Source organism: Oncorhynchus mykiss, chromosome 15 (genome assembly GCF_057628025.1).
Source record: "Oncorhynchus mykiss isolate SJ-2025 chromosome 15, ASM5762802v1, whole genome shotgun sequence".
In the NCBI taxonomy this organism is placed as follows: Eukaryota; Metazoa; Chordata; class Actinopteri; order Salmoniformes; family Salmonidae; genus Oncorhynchus; species Oncorhynchus mykiss.
In genome coordinates, this window is record NC_143036.1 from 44,261,001 (window position 1) to 44,285,000 (window position 24,000).

The window sequence follows — 24,000 nt, forward strand, 5'->3', positions numbered from 1 at the left end:
GTTACCTTCAGACGAGTCCCTTGACACTTGTGGGGGTCGTAGAGCAAAACTGAGAACAGCATTGTGTTTGTGAGAGTCTCCCCTTTCCAAAGAATGGGCAAACTATTTTGTAGGTCAAACCGTTCTGAGCTATAGACATTTGTATGAGAAGACAGATTTTAGGGATGTGTCATGTTTTGACAAACATTGCTCTCGCTCTGCCACATTTCACCAAAAATGCAGAGGTGTAACATCAGCAGTTATGGTAGGACTGAGAAGCATCCAGTGCAAAATGTGTGACATTTCTAATTTAAAACTGAGAGATTCCAATGTTTTTTTGTTTTTTTATTCACATACCGGTGCGTCAATCGGATCAAATGAAATGAGATCCAATTGATTTTGATGTCTACTTTTTAATTGTTATAATCTATATTTAGCTCTTTCTTCATTTGTTTCTTGCTGTTACAGCTAATGAAGATTGAATCTGAAAGACTCAGGAGATGAATTACAGAGTATTTGAACTGAAACCTGGTCAACTGCTTGGAAGATAGCTATGCTCACAAGTATACCACCAACACTCACGTGATCCACAGTGGCCTGGCAACATCGACCTGTCAATGCATATTCTCACCGTCATTGCTGGCGACTGCAAAACAATGTCTTGAAATAAATGGCTCGTTGGTCTAGGGCTATGATTCTCGCTTTGGGTGCGAGAGGTCCCGGGTTCAAATCCCGGACGAGCCCTTTTGAAGAGCCTTTAACAATGTGAGACAGGCGGATCTTGGGCAACTGGTTGGAGGGGCGACTGCTACCACTGGAGCGCAGGACCAGGTGGACAAGTGATTAAGGCAATGGACTGCTAATCCATTGTGCTCTGCACTAGTGGGTTCAGCATCGCACAACATGTATTAATTTCTTCCTTGGTTAAAAAACCTGTCCTTTTACCGGGACATAGGTTACCTTCAGACAAGTCCCTTGACACTTGTGGGGGTCGTAGAGCAAAACTGAGAACAGCATTGTGTTTGTGAGAGTCTCCCCTTTCCAAAGAATGGGCAAACTATTTTGTAGGTCAAACCGTTCTGAAGCTATAGACATTTGTATGAGAAGACAGATTTTAGGGATGTGTCATGTTTTGACAAACATTGCTCTCGCTCTGCCACATTTCACCAAAAATGCAGAGGTGTAACATCAGCAGTTATGGTAGGACTGAGAAGCATCCAGTGCAAAATGTGTGACATTTCTAATTTAAAACTGAGAGATTCCAATGTTTTTTTGTTTTTTTATTCACATACCGGTGCGTCAATCGGATCAAATGAAATGAGATCCAATTGATTTTGATGTCTACTTTTTAATTGTTAAAATCTACATTTAGCTCTTTCTTCATTTGTTTCTTGCTGTTACAGCTAATGAAGATTGAATCTGAAAGACTCAGGAGATGAATTACAGAGTATTTGAACTGAAACCTGGTCAACTGCTTGGAAGATAGCTATGCTCACAAGTATACCACCAACACTCACGTGATCCACTGTGGCCTGGCAACATCGACCTGTCAATGCATATTCTCACCGTCATTGCTGGCGACTGCAAAACAATGTCTTGAAATAAATGGCTCGTTGGTCTAGGGCTATGATTCTCGCTTTGGGTGCGAGAGGTCCCGGGTTCAAATCCCGGACGAGCCCTTTTGAAGAGCCTTTAACAATGTGAGACAGGCGGATCTTGGGCAACTGGTTGGAGGGGCGACTGCTACCACTGGAGCGCAGGACCAGGTGGACAAGTGATTAAGGCAATGGACTGCTAATCCATTGTGCTCTGCACTAGTGGGTTCAGCATCGCACAACATGTATTAATTTCTTCCTTGGTTAAAAAACCTGTCCTTTTACCGGGACATAGGTTACCTTCAGACGAGTCCCTTGACACTTGTGGGGGTCGTAGAGCAAAACTGAGAACAGCATTGTGTTTGTGAGAGTCTCCCCTTTCCAAAGAATGGGCAAACTATTTTGTAGGTCAAACCGTTCTGAAGCTATAGACATTTGTATGAGAATACAGATTTTAGGGATGTGTCATGTTTTGACAAACATTGCTCTCGCTCTGCCACATTTCACCAAAAATGCAGAGGTGTAACATCAGCAGTTATGGTAGGACTGAGAAGCATCCAGTGCAAAATGTGTGACATTTCTAATTTAAAACTGAGAGATTCCAATGTTTTTTTGTTTTTTTATTCACATACCGGTGCGTCAATCGGATCAAATGAAATGAGATCCAATTGATTTTGATGTCTACTTTTTAATTGTTAAAATCTACATTTAGCTCTTTCTTCATTTGTTTCTTGCTGTTACAGCTAATGAAGATTGAATCTGAAAGACTCAGGAGATTAATTACAGAGTATTTGAACTGAAACCTGGTAAACTGCTTGGAAGATAGCTATGCTCACAAGTATACCACCAACACTCACGTGATCCACTGTGGCCTGGCAACATCGACCTGTCAATGCATATTCTCACCGTCATTGCTGGCGACTGCAAAACAATGTCTTGAAATAAATGGCTCGTTGGTCTAGGGCTATGATTCTCGCTTTGGGTGCGAGAGGTCCCGGGTTCAAGTCCCGGACGAGCCCTTTTGAAGAGCCTTTAACAATGTGAGACAGGCGGATCTTGGGCAACCGGTTGGAGGGGCGACTGCTACCACTGGAGCGCAGGACCAGGTGGACAAGTGATTAAGGCAATGGACTGCTAATCCATTGTGCTCTGCACTAGTGGGTTCAGCATCGCACAACATGTATTAATTTCTTCCTTGGTTAAAAAACCTGTCCTTTTACCGGGACATAGGTTACCTTCAGACGAGTCCCTTGACACTTGTGGGGGTCGTAGAGCAAAACTGAGAACAGCATTGTGTTTGTGAGAGTCTCCCCTTTCCAAAGAATGGGCAAACTATTTTGTAGGTCAAACCGTTCTGAAGCTATAGACATTTGTATGAGAAGACAGATTTTAGGGATGTGTCATGTTTTGACAAACATTGCTCTCGCTCTGCCACATTTCACCAAAAATGCAGAGGTGTAACATCAGCAGTTATGGTAGGACTGAGAAGCATCCAGTGCAAAATGTGTGACATTTCTAATTTAAAACTGAGAGATTCCAATGTTTTTTTGTTTTTTTATTCACATACCGGTGCGTCAATCGGATCAAATGAAATGAGATCCAATTGATTTTGATGTCTACTTTTTAATTGTTAAAATCTACATTTAGCTCTTTCTTCATTTGTTTCTTGCTGTTACAGCTAATGAAGATTGAATCTGAAAGACTCAGGAGATGAATTACAGAGTATTTGAACTGAAACCTGGTCAACTGCTTGGAAGATAGCTATGCTCACAAGTATACCACCAACACTCACGTGATCCACTGTGGCCTGGCAACATCGACCTGTCAATGCATATTCTCACCGTCATTGCTGGCGACTGCAAAACAATGTCTTGAAATAAATGGCTCGTTGGTCTAGGGCTATGATTCTCGCTTTGGGTGCGAGAGGTCCCGGGTTCAAATCCCGGACGAGCCCTTTTGAAGAGCCTTTAACAATGTGAGACAGGCGGATCTTGGGCAACTGGTTGGAGGGGCGACTGCTACCACTGGAGCGCAGGACCAGGTGGACAAGTGATTAAGGCAATGGACTGCTAATCCATTGTGCTCTGCACTAGTGGGTTCAGCATCGCACAACATGTATTCATTTCTTCCTTGGTTAAAAAACCTGTCCTTTTACCGGGACATAGGTTACCTTCAGACGAGTCCCTTGACACTTGTGGGGGTCGTAGAGCAAAACTGAGAACAGCATTGTGTTTGTGAGAGTCTCCCCTTTCCAAAGAATGGGCAAACTATTTTGTAGGTCAAACCGTTCTGAAGCTATAGACATTTGTATGAGAATACAGATTTTAGGGATGTGTCATGTTTTGACAAACATTGCTCTCGCTCTGCCACATTTCACCAAAAATGCAGAGGTGTAACATCAGCAGTTATGGTAGGACTGAGAAGCATCCAGTGCAAAATGTGTGACATTTCTAATTTAAAACTGAGAGATTCCAATGTTTTTTTGTTTTTTTATTCACATACCGGTGCGTCAATCGGATCAAATGAAATGAGATCCAATTGATTTTGATGTCTACTTTTTAATTGTTAAAATCTACATTTAGCTCTTTCTTCATTTGTTTCTTGCTGTTACAGCTAATGAAGATTGAATCTGAAAGACTCAGGAGATGAATTACAGAGTATTTGAACTGAAACCTGGTCAACTGCTTGGAAGATAGCTATGCTCACAAGTATACCACCAACACTCACGTGATCCACTGTGGCCTGGCAACATCGACCTGTCAATGCATATTCTCACCGTCATTGCTGGCGACTGCAAAACAATGTCTTGAAATAAATGGCTCGTTGGTCTAGGGCTATGATTCTCGCTTTGGGTGCGAGAGGTCCCGGGTTCAAATCCCGGACGAGCCCTTTTGAAGAGCCTTTAACAATGTGAGACAGGCGGATCTTGGGCAACTGGTTGGAGGGGCGACTGCTACCACTGGAGCGCAGGACCAGGTGGACAAGTGATTAAGGCAATGGACTGCTAATCCATTGTGCTCTGCACTAGTGGGTTCAGCATCGCACAACATGTATTAATTTCTTCCTTGGTTAAAAAACCTGTCCTTTTACCGGGACATAGGTTACCTTCAGACGAGTCCCTTGACACTTGTGGGGGTCGTAGAGCAAAACTGAGAACAGCATTGTGTTTGTGAGAGTCTCCCCTTTCCAAAGAATGGGCAAACTATTTTGTAGGTCAAACCGTTCTGAAGCTATAGACATTTGTATGAGAAGACAGATTTTAGGGATGTGTCATGTTTTGACAAACATTGCTCTCGCTCTGCCACATTTCACCAAAAATGCAGAGGTGTAACATCAGCAGTTATGGTAGGACTGAGAAGAATCCAGTGCAAAATGTGTGACATTTCTAATTTAAAACTGAGAGATTCCAATGTTTTTTTGTTTTTTTATTCACATACCGGTGCGTCAATCGGATCAAATGAAATGAGATCCAATTGATTTTGATGTCTACTTTTTAATTGTTAAAATCTACATTTAGCTCTTTCTTCATTTGTTTCTTGCTGTTACAGCTAATGAAGATTGAATCTGAAAGACTCAGGAGATGAATTACAGAGTATTTGAACTGAAACCTGGTCAACTGCTTGGAAGATAGCTATGCTCACAAGTATACCACCAACACTCACGTGATCCACTGTGGCCTGGCAACATCGACCTGTCAATGCATATTCTCACCGTCATTGCTGGCGACTGCAAAACAATGTCTTGAAATAAATGGCTCGTTGGTCTAGGGGTATGATTCTCGCTTTGGGTGCGAGAGGTCCCGGGTTCAAATCCCGGACGAGCACTTTTGAAGAGCCTTTAACAATACAGGCGGATCTTGGGCAACTGGTTGGAGGGGCGACTGCTACCACTGGAGCGCAGGACCAGGTGGACAAGTGATTAAGGTAATGGACTGCTAATCCATTGTGCTCTGCACTAGTGGGTTCAGCATCGCACAACATGTATTAAGTTCTTCCTTGGTTAAAAAACCTGTCCTTTTACCGGGACATAGGTTACCTTCAGACGAGTCCCTTGACACTTGTGGGGGTCGTAGAGCAAAACTGAGAACAGCATTGTGTTTGTGAGAGTCTCCCCTTTCCAAAGAATGGGCAAAATATTTTGTAGGTCAAACCGTTCTGAAGCTATAGACATTTGTATGAGAAGACAGATTTTAGGGATGTGTCATGTTTTGACAAACATTGCTCTCGCTCTGCCACATTTCACCAAAAATGCAGAGGTGTAACATCAGCAGTTATGGTAGGACTGAGAAGCATCCAGTGCAAAATGTGTGACATTTCTAATTTAAAACTGAGAGATTCCAATGTTTTTTTGTTTTTTTATTCACATACCGGTGCGTCAATCGGATCAAATGAAATGAGATCCAATTGATTTTGATGTCTACTTTTTAATTGTTAAAATCTACATTTAGCTCTTTCTTCATTTGTTTCTTGCTGTTACAGCTAATGAAGATTGAATCTGAAAGACTCAGGAGATGAATTACAGAGTATTTGAACTGAAACCTGGTCAACTGCTTGGAAGATAGCTATGCTCACAAGTATACCACCAACACTCACGTGATCCACTGTGGCCTGGCAACATCGACCTGTCAATGCATATTCTCACCGTCATTGCTGGCGACTGCAAAACAATGTCTTGAAATAAATGGCTCGTTGGTCTAGGGGTATGATTCTCGCTTTGGGTGCGAGAGGTCCCGGGTTCAAATCCCGGACGAGCCCTTTTGAAGAGCCTTTAACAATACAGGCGGATCTTGGGCAACTGGTTGGAGGGGCGACTGCTACCACTGGAGCGCAGGACCAGGTGGACAAGTGATTAAGGTAATGGACTGCTAATCCATTGTGCTCTGCACTAGTGGGTTCAGCATCGCACAACATGTATTAAGTTCTTCCTTGGTTAAAAAACCTGTCCTTTTACCGGGACATAGGTTACCTTCAGACGAGTCCCTTGACACTTGTGGGGGTCGTAGAGGAAAACTGAGAACAGCATTGTGTTTGTGAGAGTCTCCCCTTTCCAAAGAATGGGCAAACTATTTTGTAGGTCAAACCGTTCTGAAGCTATAGACATTTGTATGAGAAGACAGATTTTAGGGATGTGTCATGTTTTGACAAACATTGCTCTCGCTCTGCCACATTTCACCAAAAATGCAGAGGTGTAACATCAGCAGTTATGGTAGGACTGAGAAGCATCCAGTGCAAAATGTGTGACATTTCTAATTTAAAACTGAGAGATTCCAATGTTTTTTTGTTTTTTTATTCACATACCGGTGCGTCAATCGGATCAAATGAAATGAGATCCAATTGATTTTGATGTCTACTTTTTAATTGTTAAAATCTACATTTAGCTCTTTCTTCATTTGTTTCTTGCTGTTACAGCTAATGAAGATTGAATCTGAAAGACTCAGGAGATGAATTACAGAGTATTTGAACTGAAACCTGGTCAACTGCTTGGAAGATAGCTATGCTCACAAGTATACCACCAACACTCACGTGATCCACTGTGGCCTGGCAACATCGACCTGTCAATGCATATTCTCACCGTCATTGCTGGCGACTGCAAAACAATGTCTTGAAATAAATGGCTCGTTGGTCTAGGGCTATGATTCTCGCTTTGGGTGCGAGAGGTCCCGGGTTCAAATCCCGGACGAGCCCTTTTGAAGAGCCTTTAACAATGTGAGACAGGCGGATCTTGGGCAACTGGTTGGAGGGGCGACTGCTACCACTGGAGCGCAGGACCAGGTGGACAAGTGATTAAGGCAATGGACTGCTAATCCATTGTGCTCTGCACTAGTGGGTTCAGCATCGCACAACATGTATTAATTTCTTCCTTGGTTAAAAAACCTGTCCTTTTACCGGGACATAGGTTACCTTCAGACGAGTCCCTTGACACTTGTGGGGGTCGTAGAGCAAAACTGAGAACAGCATTGTGTTTGTGAGAGTCTCCCCTTTCCAAAGAATGGGCAAACTATTTTGTAGGTCAAACCGTTCTGAAGCTATAGACATTTGTATGAGAAGACAGATTTTAGGGATGTGTCATGTTTTGACAAACATTGCTCTCGCTCTGCCACATTTCACCAAAAATGCAGAGGTGTAACATCAGCAGTTATGGTAGGACTGAGAAGAATCCAGTGCAAAATGTGTGACATTTCTAATTTAAAACTGAGAGATTCCAATGTTTTTTTGTTTTTTTATTCACATACCGGTGCGTCAATCGGATCAAATGAAATGAGATCCAATTGATTTTGATGTCTACTTTTTAATTGTTAAAATCTACATTTAGCTCTTTCTTCATTTGTTTCTTGCTGTTACAGCTAATGAAGATTGAATCTGAAAGACTCAGGAGATGAATTACAGAGTATTTGAACTGAAACCTGGTCAACTGCTTGGAAGATAGCTATGCTCACAAGTATACCACCAACACTCACGTGATCCACTGTGGCCTGGCAACATCGACCTGTCAATGCATATTCTCACCGTCATTGCTGGCGACTGCAAAACAATGTCTTGAAATAAATGGCTCGTTGGTCTAGGGGTATGATTCTCGCTTTGGGTGCGAGAGGTCCCGGGTTCAAATCCCGGACGAGCCCTTTTGAAGAGCCTTTAACAATACAGGCGGATCTTGGGCAACTGGTTGGAGGGGCGACTGCTACCACTGGAGCGCAGGACCAGGTGGACAAGTGATTAAGGTAATGGACTGCTAATCCATTGTGCTCTGCACTAGTGGGTTCAGCATCGCATAACATGTATTAAGTTCTTCCTTGGTTAAAAAACCTGTCCTTTTACCGGGACATAGGTTACCTTCAGACGAGTCCCTTGACACTTGTGGGGGTCGTAGAGCAAAACTGAGAACAGCATTGTGTTTGTGAGAGTCTCCCCTTTCCAAAGAATGGGCAAACTATTTTGTAGGTCAAACCGTTCTGAAGCTATAGACATTTGTATGAGAAGACAGATTTTAGGGATGTGTCATGTTTTGACAAACATTGCTCTCGCTCTGCCACATTTCACCAAAAATGCAGAGGTGTAACATCAGCAGTTATGGTAGGACTGAGAAGCATCCAGTGCAAAATGTGTGACATTTCTAATTTAAAACTGAGAGATTCCAATGTTTTTTTGTTTTTTTATTCACATACCGGTGCGTCAATCGGATCAAATGAAATGAGATCCAATTGATTTTGATGTCTACTTTTTAATTGTTAAAATCTACATTTAGCTCTTTCTTCATTTGTTTCTTGCTGTTACAGCTAATGAAGATTGAATCTGAAAGACTCAGGAGATGAATTACAGAGTATTTGAACTGAAACCTGGTCAACTGCTTGGAAGATAGCTATGCTCACAAGTATACCACCAACACTCACGTGATCCACTGTGGCCTGGCAACATCGACCTGTCAATGCATATTCTCACCGTCATTGCTGGCGACTGCAAAACAATGTCTTGAAATAAATGGCTCGTTGGTCTAGGGCTATGATTCTCGCTTTGGGTGCGAGAGGTCCCGGGTTCAAATCCCGGACGAGCCCTTTTGAAGAGCCTTTAACAATGTGAGACAGGCGGATCTTGGGCAACTGGTTGGAGGGGCGACTGCTACCACTGGAGCGCAGGACCAGGTGGACAAGTGATTAAGGCAATGGACTGCTAATCCATTGTGCTCTGCACTAGTGGGTTCAGCATCGCACAACATGTATTAATTTCTTCCTTGGTTAAAAAACCTGTCCTTTTACCGGGACATAGGTTACCTTCAGACGAGTCCCTTGACACTTGTGGGGGTCGTAGAGCAAAACTGAGAACAGCATTGTGTTTGTGAGAGTCTCCCCTTTCCAAAGAATGGGCAAACTATTTTGTAGGTCAAACCGTTCTGAAGCTATAGACATTTGTATGAGAAGACAGATTTTAGGGATGTGTCATGTTTTGACAAACATTGCTCTCGCTCTGCCACATTTCACCAAAAATGCAGAGGTGTAACATCAGCAGTTATGGTAGGACTGAGAAGCATCCAGTGCAAAATGTGTGACATTTCTAATTTAAAACTGAGAGATTCCAATGTTTTTTTGTTTTTTTATTCACATACCGGTGCGTCAATCGGATCAAATGAAATGAGATCCAATTGATTTTGATGTCTACTTTTTAATTGTTAAAATCTACATTTAGCTCTTTCTTCATTTGTTTCTTGCTGTTACAGCTAATGAAGATTGAATCTGAAAGACTCAGGAGATGAATTACAGAGTATTTGAACTGAAACCTGGTCAACTGCTTGGAAGATAGCTATGCTCACAAGTATACCACCAACACTCACGTGATCCACTGTGGCCTGGCAACATCGACCTGTCAATGCATATTCTCACCGTCATTGCTGGCGACTGCAAAACAATGTCTTGAAATAAATGGCTCGTTGGTCTAGGGGTATGATTCTCGCTTTGGGTGCGAGAGGTCCCGGGTTCAAATCCCGGACGAGCCCTTTTGAAGAGCCTTTAACAATACAGGCGGATCTTGGGCAACTGGTTGGAGGGGCGACTGCTACCACTGGAGCGCAGGACCAGGTGGACAAGTGATTAAGGTAATGGACTGCTAATCCATTGTGCTCTGCACTAGTGGGTTCAGCATCGCACAACATGTATTAAGTTCTTCCTTGGTTAAAAAACCTGTCCTTTTACCGGGACATAGGTTACCTTCAGACGAGTCCCTTGACACTTGTGGGGGTCGTAGAGCAAAACTGAGAACAGCATTGTGTTTGTGAGAGTCTCCCCTTTCCAAAGAATGGGCAAACTATTTTGTAGGTCAAACCGTTCTGAAGCTATAGACATTTGTATGAGAAGACAGATTTTAGGGATGTGTCATGTTTTGACAAACATTGCTCTCGCTCTGCCACATTTCACCAAAAATGCAGAGGTGTAACATCAGCAGTTATGGTAGGACTGAGAAGCATCCAGTGCAAAATGTGTGACATTTCTAATTTAAAACTGAGAGATTCCAATGTTTTTTTGTTTTTTTATTCACATACCGGTGCGTCAATCGGATCAAATGAAATGAGATCCAATTGATTTTGATGTCTACTTTTTAATTGTTAAAATCTACATTTAGCTCTTTCTTCATTTGTTTCTTGCTGTTACAGCTAATGAAGATTGAATCTGAAAGACTCAGGAGATGAATTACAGAGTATTTGAACTGAAACCTGGTCAACTGCTTGGAAGATAGCTATGCTCACAAGTATACCACCAACACTCACGTGATCCACTGTGGCCTGGCAACATCGACCTGTCAATGCATATTCTCACCGTCATTGCTGGCGACTGCAAAACAATGTCTTGAAATAAATGGCTCGTTGGTCTAGGGCTATGATTCTCGCTTTGGGTGCGAGAGGTCCCGGGTTCAAATCCCGGACGAGCCCTTTTGAAGAGCCTTTAACAATGTGAGACAGGCGGATCTTGGGCAACTGGTTGGAGGGGCGACTGCTACCACTGGAGCGCAGGACCAGGTGGACAAGTGATTAAGGCAATGGACTGCTAATCCATTGTGCTCTGCACTAGTGGGTTCAGCATCGCACAACATGTATTAATTTCTTCCTTGGTTAAAAAACCTGTCCTTTTACCGGGACATAGGTTACCTTCAGACGAGTCCCTTGACACTTGTGGGGGTCGTAGAGCAAAACTGAGAACAGCATTGTGTTTGTGAGAGTCTCCCCTTTCCAAAGAATGGGCAAACTATTTTGTAGGTCAAACCGTTCTGAAGCTATAGACATTTGTATGAGAAGACAGATTTTAGGGATGTGTCATGTTTTGACAAACATTGCTCTCGCTCTGCCACATTTCACCAAAAATGCAGAGGTGTAACATCAGCAGTTATGGTAGGACTGAGAAGCATCCAGTGCAAAATGTGTGACATTTCTAATTTAAAACTGAGAGATTCCAATGTTTTTTTGTTTTTTTATTCACATACCGGTGCGTCAATCGGATCAAATGAAATGAGATCCAATTGATTTTGATGTCTACTTTTTAATTGTTAAAATCTACATTTAGCTCTTTCTTCATTTGTTTCTTGCTGTTACAGCTAATGAAGATTGAATCTGAAAGACTCAGGAGATGAATTACAGAGTATTTGAACTGAAACCTGGTCAACTGCTTGGAAGATAGCTATGCTCACAAGTATACCACCAACACTCACGTGATCCACTGTGGCCTGGCAACATCGACCTGTCAATGCATATTCTCACCGTCATTGCTGGCGACTGCAAAACAATGTCTTGAAATAAATGGCTCGTTGGTCTAGGGGTATGATTCTCGCTTTGGGTGCGAGAGGTCCCGGGTTCAAATCCCGGACGAGCCCTTTTGAAGAGCCTTTAACAATACAGGCGGATCTTGGGCAACTGGTTGGAGGGGCGACTGCTACCACTGGAGCGCAGGACCAGGTGGACAAGTGATTAAGGTAATGGACTGCTAATCCATTGTGCTCTGCACTAGTGGGTTCAGCATCGCACAACATGTATTAAGTTCTTCCTTGGTTAAAAAACCTGTCCTTTTACCGGGACATAGGTTACCTTCAGACGAGTCCCTTGACACTTGTGGGGGTCGTAGAGCAAAACTGAGAACAGCATTGTGTTTGTGAGAGTCTCCCCTTTCCAAAGAATGGGCAAACTATTTTGTAGGTCAAACCGTTCTGAAGCTATAGACATTTGTATGAGAAGACAGATTTTAGGGATGTGTCATGTTTTGACAAACATTGCTCTCGCTCTGCCACATTTCACCAAAAATGCAGAGGTGTAACATCAGCAGTTATGGTAGGACTGAGAAGCATCCAGTGCAAAATGTGTGACATTTCTAATTTAAAACTGAGAGATTCCAATGTTTTTTTGTTTTTTTATTCACATACCGGTGCGTCAATCGGATCAAATGAAATGAGATCCAATTGATTTTGATGTCTACTTTTTAATTGTTAAAATCTACATTTAGCTCTTTCTTCATTTGTTTCTTGCTGTTACAGCTAATGAAGATTGAATCTGAAAGACTCAGGAGATGAATTACAGAGTATTTGAACTGAAACCTGGTCAACTGCTTGGAAGATAGCTATGCTCACAAGTATACCACCAACACTCACGTGATCCACTGTGGCCTGGCAACATCGACCTGTCAATGCATATTCTCACCGTCATTGCTGGCGACTGCAAAACAATGTCTTGAAATAAATGGCTCGTTGGTCTAGGGCTATGATTCTCGCTTTGGGTGCGAGAGGTCCCGGGTTCAAATCCCGGACGAGCCCTTTTGAAGAGCCTTTAACAATGTGAGACAGGCGGATCTTGGGCAACTGGTTGGAGGGGCGACTGCTACCACTGGAGCGCAGGACCAGGTGGACAAGTGATTAAGGCAATGGACTGCTAATCCATTGTGCTCTGCACTAGTGGGTTCAGCATCGCACAACATGTATTAATTTCTTCCTTGGTTAAAAAACCTGTCCTTTTACCGGGACATAGGTTACCTTCAGACGAGTCCCTTGACACTTGTGGGGGTCGTAGAGCAAAACTGAGAACAGCATTGTGTTTGTGAGAGTCTCCCCTTTCCAAAGAATGGGCAAACTATTTTGTAGGTCAAACCGTTCTGAAGCTATAGACATTTGTATGAGAAGACAGATTTTAGGGATGTGTCATGTTTTGACAAACATTGCTCTCGCTCTGCCACATTTCACCAAAAATGCAGAGGTGTAACATCAGCAGTTATGGTAGGACTGAGAAGCATCCAGTGCAAAATGTGTGACATTTCTAATTTAAAACTGAGAGATTCCAATGTTTTTTTGTTTTTTTATTCACATACCGGTGCGTCAATCGGATCAAATGAAATGAGATCCAATTGATTTTGATGTCTACTTTTTAATTGTTAAAATCTACATTTAGCTCTTTCTTCATTTGTTTCTTGCTGTTACAGCTAATGAAGATTGAATCTGAAAGACTCAGGAGATGAATTACAGAGTATTTGAACTGAAACCTGGTCAACTGCTTGGAAGATAGCTATGCTCACAAGTATACCACCAACACTCACGTGATCCACTGTGGCCTGGCAACATCGACCTGTCAATGCATATTCTCACCGTCATTGCTGGCGACTGCAAAACAATGTCTTGAAATAAATGGCTCGTTGGTCTAGGGGTATGATTCTCGCTTTGGGTGCGAGAGGTCCCGGGTTCAAATCCCGGACGAGCCCTTTTGAAGAGCCTTTAACAATACAGGCGGATCTTGGGCAACTGGTTGGAGGGGCGACTGCTACCACTGGAGCGCAGGACCAGGTGGACAAGTGATTAAGGTAATGGACTGCTAATCCATTGTGCTCTGCACTAGTGGGTTCAGCATCGCACAACATGTATTAAGTTCTTCCTTGGTTAAAAAACCTGTCCTTTTACCGGGACATAGGTTACCTTCAGACGAGTCCCTTGACACTTGTGGGGGTCGTAGAGCAAAACTGAGAACAGCATTGTGTTTGTGAGAGTCTCCCCTTTCCAAAGAATGGGCAAACTATTTTGTAGGTCAAACCGTTCTGAAGCTATAGACATTTGTATGAGAAGACAGATTTTAGGGATGTGTCATGTTTTGACAAACATTGCTCTCGCTCTGCCACATTTCACCAAAAATGCAGAGGTGTAACATCAGCAGTTATGGTAGGACTGAGAAGCATCCAGTGCAAAATGTGTGACATTTCTAATTTAAAACTGAGAGATTCCAATGTTTTTTTGTTTTTTTATTCACATACCGGTGCGTCAATCGGATCAAATGAAATGAGATCCAATTGATTTTGATGTCTACTTTTTAATTGTTAAAATCTACATTTAGCTCTTTCTTCATTTGTTTCTTGCTGTTACAGCTAATGAAGATTGAATCTGAAAGACTCAGGAGATGAATTACAGAGTATTTGAACTGAAACCTGGTCAACTGCTTGGAAGATAGCTATGCTCACAAGTATTCCACCAACACTCACGTGATCCACTGTGGCCTGGCAACATCGACCTGTCAATGCATATTCTCACCGTCATTGCTGGCGACTGCAAAACAATGTCTTGAAATAAATGGCTCGTTGGTCTATTCTCGCTTTGGGTGCGAGAGGTCCCGGGTTCAAATCCCGGACGAGCCCTTTTGAAGAGCCTTTAACGATGTGAGACAGGCGGATCTTGGGCAACTGGTTGGAGGGGCGACTGCTACCACTGGAGCGCAGGACCAGGTGGACAAGTGATTAAGGTAATGGACTGCTAATCCATTGTGCTCTGCACTAGTGGGTTCAGCATCGCACAACATGTATTAATTTCTTCCTTGGTTAAAAAACCTGTCCTTTTACCGGGACATAGGTTACCTTCAGACGAGTCCCTTGACACTTGTGGGGGTCGTAGAGCAAAACTGAGAACAGCATTGTGTTTGTGAGAGTCTCCCCTTTCCAAAGAATGGGCAAACTATTTTGTAGGTCAAACCGTTCTGAAGCTATAGACATTTGTATGAGAAGACAGATTTTAGGGATGTGTCATGTTTTGACAAACATTGCTCTCGCTCTGCCACATTTCACCAAAAATGCAGAGGTGTAACATCAGCAGTTATGGTAGGACTGAGAAGCATCCAGTGCAAAATGTGTGACATTTCTAATTTAAAACTGAGAGATTCCAATGTTTTTTTGTTTTTTTATTCACATACCGGTGCGTCAGTCGGATCAAATGAAATGAGATCCAATTGATTTTGATGTCTACTTTTTAATTGTTAAAATCTACATTTAGCTCTTTCTTCATTTGTTTCTTGCTGTTACAGCTAATGAAGATTGAATCTGAAAGACTCAGGAGATGAATTACAGAGTATTTGAACTGAAACCTGGTCAACTGCTTGGAAGATAGCTATGCTCACAAGTATACCACCAACACTCACGTGATCCACTGTGGCCTGGCAACATCGACCTGTCAATGCATATTCTCACCGTCATTGCTGGCGACTGCAAAACAATGTCTTGAAATAAATGGCTCGTTGGTCTAGGGCTATGATTCTCGCTTTGGGTGCGAGAGGTCCCGGGTTCAAATCCCGGACGAGCCCTTTTGAAGAGCCTTTAACAATGTGAGACAGGCGGATCTTGGGCAACTGGTTGGAGGGGCGACTGCTACCACTGGAGCGCAGGACCAGGTGGACAAGTGATTAAGGCAATGGACTGCTAATCCATTGTGCTCTGCACTAGTGGGTTCAGCATCGCACAACATGTATTAATTTCTTCCTTGGTTAAAAAACCTGTCCTTTTACCGGGACATAGGTTACCTTCAGACGAGTCCCTTGACACTTGTGGGGGTCGTAGAGCAAAACTGAGAACAGCATTGTGTTTGTGAGAGTCTCCCCTTTCCAAAGAATGGGCAAACTATTTTGTAGGTCAAACCGTTCTGAAGCTATAGACATTTGTATGAGAAGACAGATTTTAGGGATGTGTCATGTTTTGACAAACATTGCTCTCGCTCTGCCACATTTCACCAAAAATGCAGAGGTGTAACATCAGCAGTTATGGTAGGACTGAGAAGCATCCAGTGCAAAATGTGTGACATTTCTAATTTAAAACTGAGAGATTCCAATGTTTTTTTGTTTTTTTATTCACATACCGGTGCGTCAATCGGATCAAATGAAATGAGATCCAATTGATTTTGATGTCTACTTTTTAATTGTTAAAATCTACATTTAGCTCTTTCTTCATTTGTTTCTTGCTGTTACAGCTAATGAAGATTGAATCTGAAAGACTCAGGAGATGAATTACAGAGTATTTGAACTGAAACCTGGTAAACTGCTTGGAAGATAGCTATGCTCACAAGTATACCACCAACACTCACGTGATCCACTGTGGCCTGGCAACATCGACCTGTCAATGCATATTCTCACCGTCATTGCTGGCGACTGCAAAACAATGTCTTGAAATAAATGGCTCGTTGGTCTAGGGCTATGATTCTCGCTTTGGGTGCGAGAGGTCCCGGGTTCAAATCCCGGACGAGCCCTTTTGAAGAGCCTTTAACAATGTGAGACAGGCGGATCTTGGGCAACTGGTTGGAGGGGCGACTGCTACCACTGGAGCGCAGGACCAGGTGGACAAGTGATTAAGGCAATGGACTGCTAATCCATTGTGCTCTGCACTAGTGGGTTCAGCATCGCACAACATGTATTAATTTCTTCCTTGGTTAAAAAACCTGTCCTTTTACCGGGACATAGGTTACCTTCAGACGAGTCCCTTGACACTTGTGGGGGTCGTAGAGCAAAACTGAGAACAGCATTGTGTTTGTGAGAGTCTCCCCTTTCCAAAGAATGGGCAAACTATTTTGTAGGTCAAACCGTTCTGAAGCTATAGACATTTGTATGAGAATACAGATTTTAGGGATGTGTCATGTTTTGACAAACATTGCTCTCGCTCTGCCACATTTCACCAAAAATGCAGAGGTGTAACATCAGCAGTTATGGTAGGACTGAGAAGCATCCAGTGCAAAATGTGTGACATTTCTAATTTAAAACTGAGAGATTCCAATGTTTTTTTGTTTTTTTATTCACATACCGGTGCGTCAATCGGATCAAATGAAATGAGATCCAATTGATTTTGATGTCTACTTTTTAATTGTTAAAATCTACATTTAGCTCTTTCTTCATTTGTTTCTTGCTGTTACAGCTAATGAAGATTGAATCTGAAAGACTCAGGAGATGAATTACAGAGTATTTGAACTGAAACCTGGTAAACTGCTTGGAAGATAGCTATGCTCACAAGTATACCACCAACACTCACGTGATCCACTGTGGCCTGGCAACATCGACCTGTCAATGCATATTCTCACCGTCATTGCTGGCGACTGCAAAACAATGTCTTGAAATAAATGGCTCGTTGGTCTAGGGCTATGATTCTCGCTTTGGGTGCGAGAGGTCCCGGGTTCAAATCCCGGACGAGCCCTTTTGAAGAGCCTTTAACAATGTGAGACAGGCGGATCTTGGGCAACTGGTTGGAGGGGCGACTGCTACCACTGGAGCGCAGGACCAGGTGGACAAGTGATTAAGGCAATGGACTGCTAATCCATTGTGCTCTGCACTAGTGGGTTCAGCATCGCACAACATGTATTAATTTCTTCCTTGGTTAAAAAACCTGTCCTTTTACCGGGACATAGGTTACCTTCAGACGAGTCCCTTGACACTTGTGGGGGTCGTAGAGCAAAACTGAGAACAGCATTGTGTTTGTGAGAGTCTCCCCTTTCCAAAGAATGGGCAAACTATTTTGTAGGTCAAACCGTTCTGAAGCTATAGACATTTGTATGAGAAGACAGATTTTAGGGATGTGTCATGTTTTGACAAACATTGCTCTCGCTCTGCCACATTTCACCAAAAATGCAGAGGTGTAACATCAGCAGTTATGGTAGGACTGAGAAGCATCCAGTGCAAAATGTGTGACATTTCTAATTTAAAACTGAGAGATTCCAATGTTTTTTTGTTTTTTTATTCACATACCGGTGCGTCAATCGGATCAAATGAAATGAGATCCAATTGATTTTGATGTCTACTTTTTAATTGTTAAAATCTACATTTAGCTCTTTCTTCATTTGTTTCTTGCTGTTACAGCTAATGAAGATTGAATCTGAAAGACTCAGGAGATGAATTACAGAGTATTTGAACTGAAACCTGGTCAACTGCTTGGAAGATAGCTATGCTCACAAGTATACCACCAACACTCACGTGATCCACTGTGGCCTGGCAACATCGACCTGTCAATGCATATTCTCACCGTCATTGCTGGCGACTGCAAAACAATGTCTTGAAATAAATGGCTCGTTGGTCTATTCTCGCTTTGGGTGCGAGAGGTCCCGGGTTCAAATCCCGGACGAGCCCTTTTGAAGAGCCTTTAACGATGTGAGACAGGCGGATCTTGGGCAACTGGTTGGAGGGGCGACTGCTACCACTGGAGCGCAGGACCAGGTGGACAAGTGATTAAGGTAATGGACTGCTAATCCATTGTGCTCTGCACTAGTGGGTTCAGCATCGCACAACATGTATTAATTTCTTCCTTGGTTAAAAAACCTGTCCTTTTACCGGGACATAGGTTACCTTCAGACGAGTCCCTTGACACTTGTGGGGGTCGTAGAGCAAAACTGAGAACAGCATTGTGTTTGTGAGAGTCTCCCCTTTCCAAAGAATGGGCAAACTATTTTGTAGGTCAAACCGTTCTGAAGCTATAGACATTTGTATGAGAAGACAGATTTTAGGGATGTGTCATGTTTTGACAAACATTGCTCTCGCTCTGCCACATTTCACCAAAAATGCAGAGGTGTAACATCAGCAGTTATGGTAGGACTGAGAAGCATCCAGTGCAAAATGTGTGACATTTCTAATTTAAAACTGAGAGATTCCAATGTTTTTTTGTTTTTTTATTCACATACCGGTGCGTCAGTCGGATCAAATGAAATGAGATCCAATTGATTTTGATGTCTACTTTTTAATTGTTAAAATCTACATTTAGCTCTTTCTTCATTTGTTTCTTGCTGTTACAGCTAATGAAGATTGAATCTGAAAGACTCAGGAGATGAATTACAGAGTATTTGAACTGAAACCTGGTCAACTGCTTGGAAGATAGCTATGCTCACAAGTATACCACCAACACTCACGTGATCCACTGTGGCCTGGCAACATCGACCTGTCAATGCATATTCTCACCGTCATTGCTGGCGACTGCAAAACAATGTCTTGAAATAAATGGCTCGTTGGTCTAGGGCTATGATTCTCGCTTTGGGTGCGAGAGGTCCCGGGTTCAAATCCCGGACGAGCCCTTTTGAAGAGCCTTTAACAATGTGAGACAGGCGGATCTTGGGCAACTGGTTGGAGGGGCGACTGCTACCACTGGAGCGCAGGACCAGGTGGACAAGTGATTAAGGCAATGGACTGCTAATCCATTGTGCTCTGCACTAGTGGGTTCAGCATCGCACAACATGTATTAATTTCTTCCTTGGTTAAAAAACCTGTCCTTTTACCGGGACATAGGTTACCTTCAGACGAGTCCCTTGACACTTGTGGGGGTCGTAGAGCAAAACTGAGAACAGCATTGTGTTTGTGAGAGTCTCCCCTTTCCAAAGAATGGGCAAACTATTTTGTAGGTCAAACCGTTCTGAAGCTATAGACATTTGTATGAGAAGACAGATTTTAGGGATGTGTCATGTTTTGACAAACATTGCTCTCGCTCTGCCACATTTCACCAAAAATGCAGAGGTGTAACATCAGCAGTTATGGTAGGACTGAGAAGCATCCAGTGCAAAATGTGTGACATTTCTAATTTAAAACTGAGAGATTCCAATGTTTTTTTGTTTTTTTATTCACATACCGGTGCGTCAATCGGATCAAATGAAATGAGATCCAATTGATTTTGATGTCTACTTTTTAATTGTTAAAATCTACATTTAGCTCTTTCTTCATTTGTTTCTTGCTGTTACAGCTAATGAAGATTGAATCTGAAAGACTCAGGAGATGAATTACAGAGTATTTGAACTGAAACCTGGTAAACTGCTTGGAAGATAGCTATGCTCACAAGTATACCACCAACACTCACGTGATCCACTGTGGCCTGGCAACATCGACCTGTCAATGCATATTCTAAACCGTCATTGCTGGCGACTGCAAAACAATGTCTTGAAATAAATGGCTCGTTGGTCTAGGGCTATGATTCTCGCTTTGGGTGCGAGAGGTCCCGGGTTCAAATCCCGGACGAGCCCTTTTGAAGAGCCTTTAACAATGTGAGACAGGCGGATCTTGGGCAACTGGTTGGAGGGGCGACTGCTACCACTGGAGCGCAGGACCAGGTGGACAAGTGATTAAGGCAATGGACTGCTAATCCATTGTGCTCTGCACTAGTGGGTTCAGCATCGCACAACATGTATTAATTTCTTCCTTGGTTAAAAAACCTGTCCTTTTACCGGGACATAGGTTACCTTCAGACGAGTCCCTTGACACTTGTGGGGGTCGTAGAGCAAAACTGAGAACAGCATTGTGTTTGTGAGAGTCTCCCCTTTCCAAAGAATGGGCAAACTATTTTGTAGGTCAAACCGTTCTGAAGCTATAGACATTTGTATGAGAATACAGATTTTAGGGATGTGTCATGTTTTGACAAACATTGCTCTCGCTCTGCCACATTTCACCAAAAATGCAGAGGTGTAACATCAGCAGTTATGGTAGGACTGAGAAGCATCCAGTGCAAAATGTGTGACATTTCTAATTTAAAACTGAGAGATTCCAATGTTTTTTTGTTTTTTTATTCACATACCGGTGCGTCAATCGGATCAAATGAAATGAGATCCAATTGATTTTGATGTCTACTTTTTAATTGTTAAAATCTACATTTAGCTCTTTCTTCATTTGTTTCTTGCTGTTACAGCTAATGAAGATTGAATCTGAAAGACTCAGGAGATGAATTACAGAGTATTTGAACTGAAACCTGGTAAACTGCTTGGAAGATAGCTATGCTCACAAGTATACCACCAACACTCACGTGATCCACTGTGGCCTGGCAACATCGACCTGTCAATGCATATTCTCACCGTCATTGCTGGCGACTGCAAAACAATGTCTTGAAATAAATGGCTCGTTGGTCTAGGGCTATGATTCTCGCTTTGGGTGCGAGAGGTCCCGGGTTCAAATCCCGGACGAGCCCTTTTGAAGAGCCTTTAACAATGTGAGACAGGCGGATCTTGGGCAACTGGTTGGAGGGGCGACTGCTACCACTGGAGCGCAGGACCAGGTGGACAAGTGATTAAGGCAATGGACTGCTAATCCATTGTGCTCTGCACTAGTGGGTTCAGCATCGCACAACATGTATTAATTTCTTCCTTGGTTAAAAAACCTGTCCTTTTACCGGGACATAGGTTACCTTCAGACGAGTCCCTTGACACTTGTGGGGGTCGTAGAGCAAAACTGAGAACAGCATTGTGTTTGTGAGAGTCTCCCCTTTCCAAAGAATGGGCAAACTATTTTGTAGGTCAAACCGTTCTGAAGCTATAGACATTTGTATGAGAAGACAGATTTTAGGGATGTGTCATGTTTTGACAAACATTGCTCTCGCTCTGCCACATTTCACCAAAAATGCAGAGGTGTAACATCAGCAGTTATGGTAGGACTGAGAAGCATCCAGTGCAAAATGTGTGACATTTCTAATTTAAAACTGAGAGATTCCAATGTTTTTTTGTTTTTTTATTCACATACCGGTGCGTCAATCGGATCAAATGAAATGAGATCCAATTGATTTTGATGTCTACTTTTTAATTGTTAAAATCTACATTTAGCTCTTTCTTCATTTGTTTCTTGCTGTTACAGCTAATGAAGATTGAATCTGAAAGACTCAGGAGATGAATTACAGAGTATTTGAACTGAAACCTGGTCAACTGCTTGGAAGATAGCTATGCTCACAAGTATACCACCAACACTCACGTGATCCACTGTGGCCTGGCAACATCGACCTGTCAATGCATATTCTCACCGTCATTGCTGGCGACTGCAAAACAATGTCTTGAAATAAATGGCTCGTTGGTCTAGGGGTATGATTCTCGCTTTGGGTGCGAGAGGTCCCGGGTTCAAATCCCGGACGAGCCCTTTTGAAGAGCCTTTAACAATACAGGCGGATCTTGGGCAACTGGTTGGAGGGGCGACTGCTACCACTGGAGCGCAGGACCAGGTGGACAAGTGATTAAGGCAATGGACTGCTAATCCATTGTGCTCTGCACTAGTGGGTTCAGCATCGCACAACATGTATTAATTTCTTCCTTGGTTAAAAAACCTGTCCTTTTACCGGGACATAGGTTACCTTCAGACGAGTCCCTTGACACTTGTGGGGGTCGTAGAGCAAAACTGAGAACAGCATTGTGTTTGTGAGAGTCTCCCCTTTCCAAAGAATGGGCAAACTATTTTGTAGGTCAAACCGTTCTGAAGCTATAGACATTTGTATGAGAATACAGATTTTAGGGATGTGTCATGTTTTGACAAACATTGCTCTCGCTCTGCCACATTTCACCAAAAATGCAGAGGTGTAACATCAGCAGTTATGGTAGGACTGAGAAGCATCCAGTGCAAAATGTGTGACATTTCTAATTTAAAACTGAGAGATTCCAATGTTTTTTTGTTTTTTTATTCACATACCGGTGCGTCAATCGGATCAAATGAAATGAGATCCAATTGATTTTGATGTCTACTTTTTAATTGTTAAAATCTACATTTAGCTCTTTCTTCATTTGTTTCTTGCTGTTACAGCTAATGAAGATTGAATCTGAAAGACTCAGGAGATGAATTACAGAGTATTTGAACTGAAACCTGGTAAACTGCTTGGAAGATAGCTATGCTCACAAGTATACCACCAACACTCACGTGATCCACTGTGGCCTGGCAACATCGACCTGTCAATGCATATTCTCACCGTCATTGCTGGCGACTGCAAAACAATGTCTTGAAATAAATGGCTCGTTGGTCTAGGGGTATGATTCTCGCTTTGGGTGCGAGAGGTCCCGGGTTCAAATCCCGGACGAGCCCTTTTGAAGAGCCTTTAACAATACAGGCGGATCTTGGGCAACTGGTTGGAGGGGCGACTGCTACCACTGGAGCGCAGGACCAGGTGGACAAGTGATTAAGGTAATGGACTGCTAATCCATTGTGCTCTGCACTAGTGGGTTCAGCATCGCACAACATGTATTAAGTTCTTCCTTGGTTAAAAAACCTGTCCTTTTACCGGGACATAGGTTACCTTCAGACGAGTCCCTTGACACTTGTGGGGGTCGTAGAGCAAAACTGAGAACAGCATTGTGTTTGTGAGTCTCCCCTTTCCAAAGAATGGGCAAACTATTTTGTAGGTCAAACCGTTCTGAAGCTATAGACATTTGTATGAGAATACAGATTTTAGGGATGTGTCATGTTTTGACAAACATTGCTCTCGCTCTGCCACATTTCACCAAAAATGCAGAGGTGTAACATCAGCAGTTATGGTAGGACTGAGAAGCATCCAGTGCAAAATGTGTGACATTTCTAATTTAAAACTGAGAGATTCCAATGTTTTTTTGTTTTTTTATTCACATACCGGTGCGTCAATCGGATCAAATGAAATGAGATCCAATTGATTTTGATGTCTACTTTTTAATTGTTAAAATCTACATTTAGCTCTTTCTTCATTTGTTTCTTGCTGTTACAGCTAATGAAGATTGAATCTGAAAGACTCAGGAGATGAATTACAGAGTATTTGAACTGAAACCTGGTAAACTGCTTGGAAGATAGCTATGCTCACAAGTATACCACCAACACTCACGTGATCCACTGTGGCCTGGCAACATCGACCTGTCAATGCATATTCTCACCGTCATTGCTGGCGACTGCAAAACAATGTCTTGAAATAAATGGCTCGTTGGTCTAGGGCTATGATTCTCGCTTT

The 24,000-nt window shown here is 42.7% G+C and overlaps 7 non-coding genes across 7 annotated transcripts; all 7 read left to right on the forward strand.

Moving 5' to 3' along the window:
- The first annotated feature begins 6,256 nt into the window (after positions 1-6,256).
- On the forward strand, positions 6,257-6,328 carry trnap-ugg (transfer RNA proline (anticodon UGG)). Its single transcript has one exon. It is a non-coding gene; the product is annotated as a tRNA-Pro (tRNA).
- A 1,793-nt stretch (positions 6,329-8,121) lies between these two features.
- Positions 8,122-8,193, forward strand: trnap-ugg (transfer RNA proline (anticodon UGG)). The gene has a single exon. It is a non-coding gene; the product is annotated as a tRNA-Pro (tRNA).
- A 1,793-nt stretch (positions 8,194-9,986) lies between these two features.
- On the forward strand, positions 9,987-10,058 carry trnap-ugg (transfer RNA proline (anticodon UGG)). Its single transcript has one exon. It is a non-coding gene; the product is annotated as a tRNA-Pro (tRNA).
- A 1,793-nt stretch (positions 10,059-11,851) lies between these two features.
- On the forward strand, positions 11,852-11,923 carry trnap-ugg (transfer RNA proline (anticodon UGG)). The gene has a single exon. It is a non-coding gene; the product is annotated as a tRNA-Pro (tRNA).
- A 1,793-nt stretch (positions 11,924-13,716) lies between these two features.
- On the forward strand, positions 13,717-13,788 carry trnap-ugg (transfer RNA proline (anticodon UGG)). The gene has a single exon. It is a non-coding gene; the product is annotated as a tRNA-Pro (tRNA).
- An 8,321-nt stretch (positions 13,789-22,109) lies between these two features.
- On the forward strand, positions 22,110-22,181 carry trnap-ugg (transfer RNA proline (anticodon UGG)). The gene has a single exon. It is a non-coding gene; the product is annotated as a tRNA-Pro (tRNA).
- An 858-nt stretch (positions 22,182-23,039) lies between these two features.
- trnap-ugg (transfer RNA proline (anticodon UGG)) lies at positions 23,040-23,111 on the forward strand. The gene has a single exon. It is a non-coding gene; the product is annotated as a tRNA-Pro (tRNA).
- Positions 23,112-24,000: the final 889 nt, after the last annotated feature.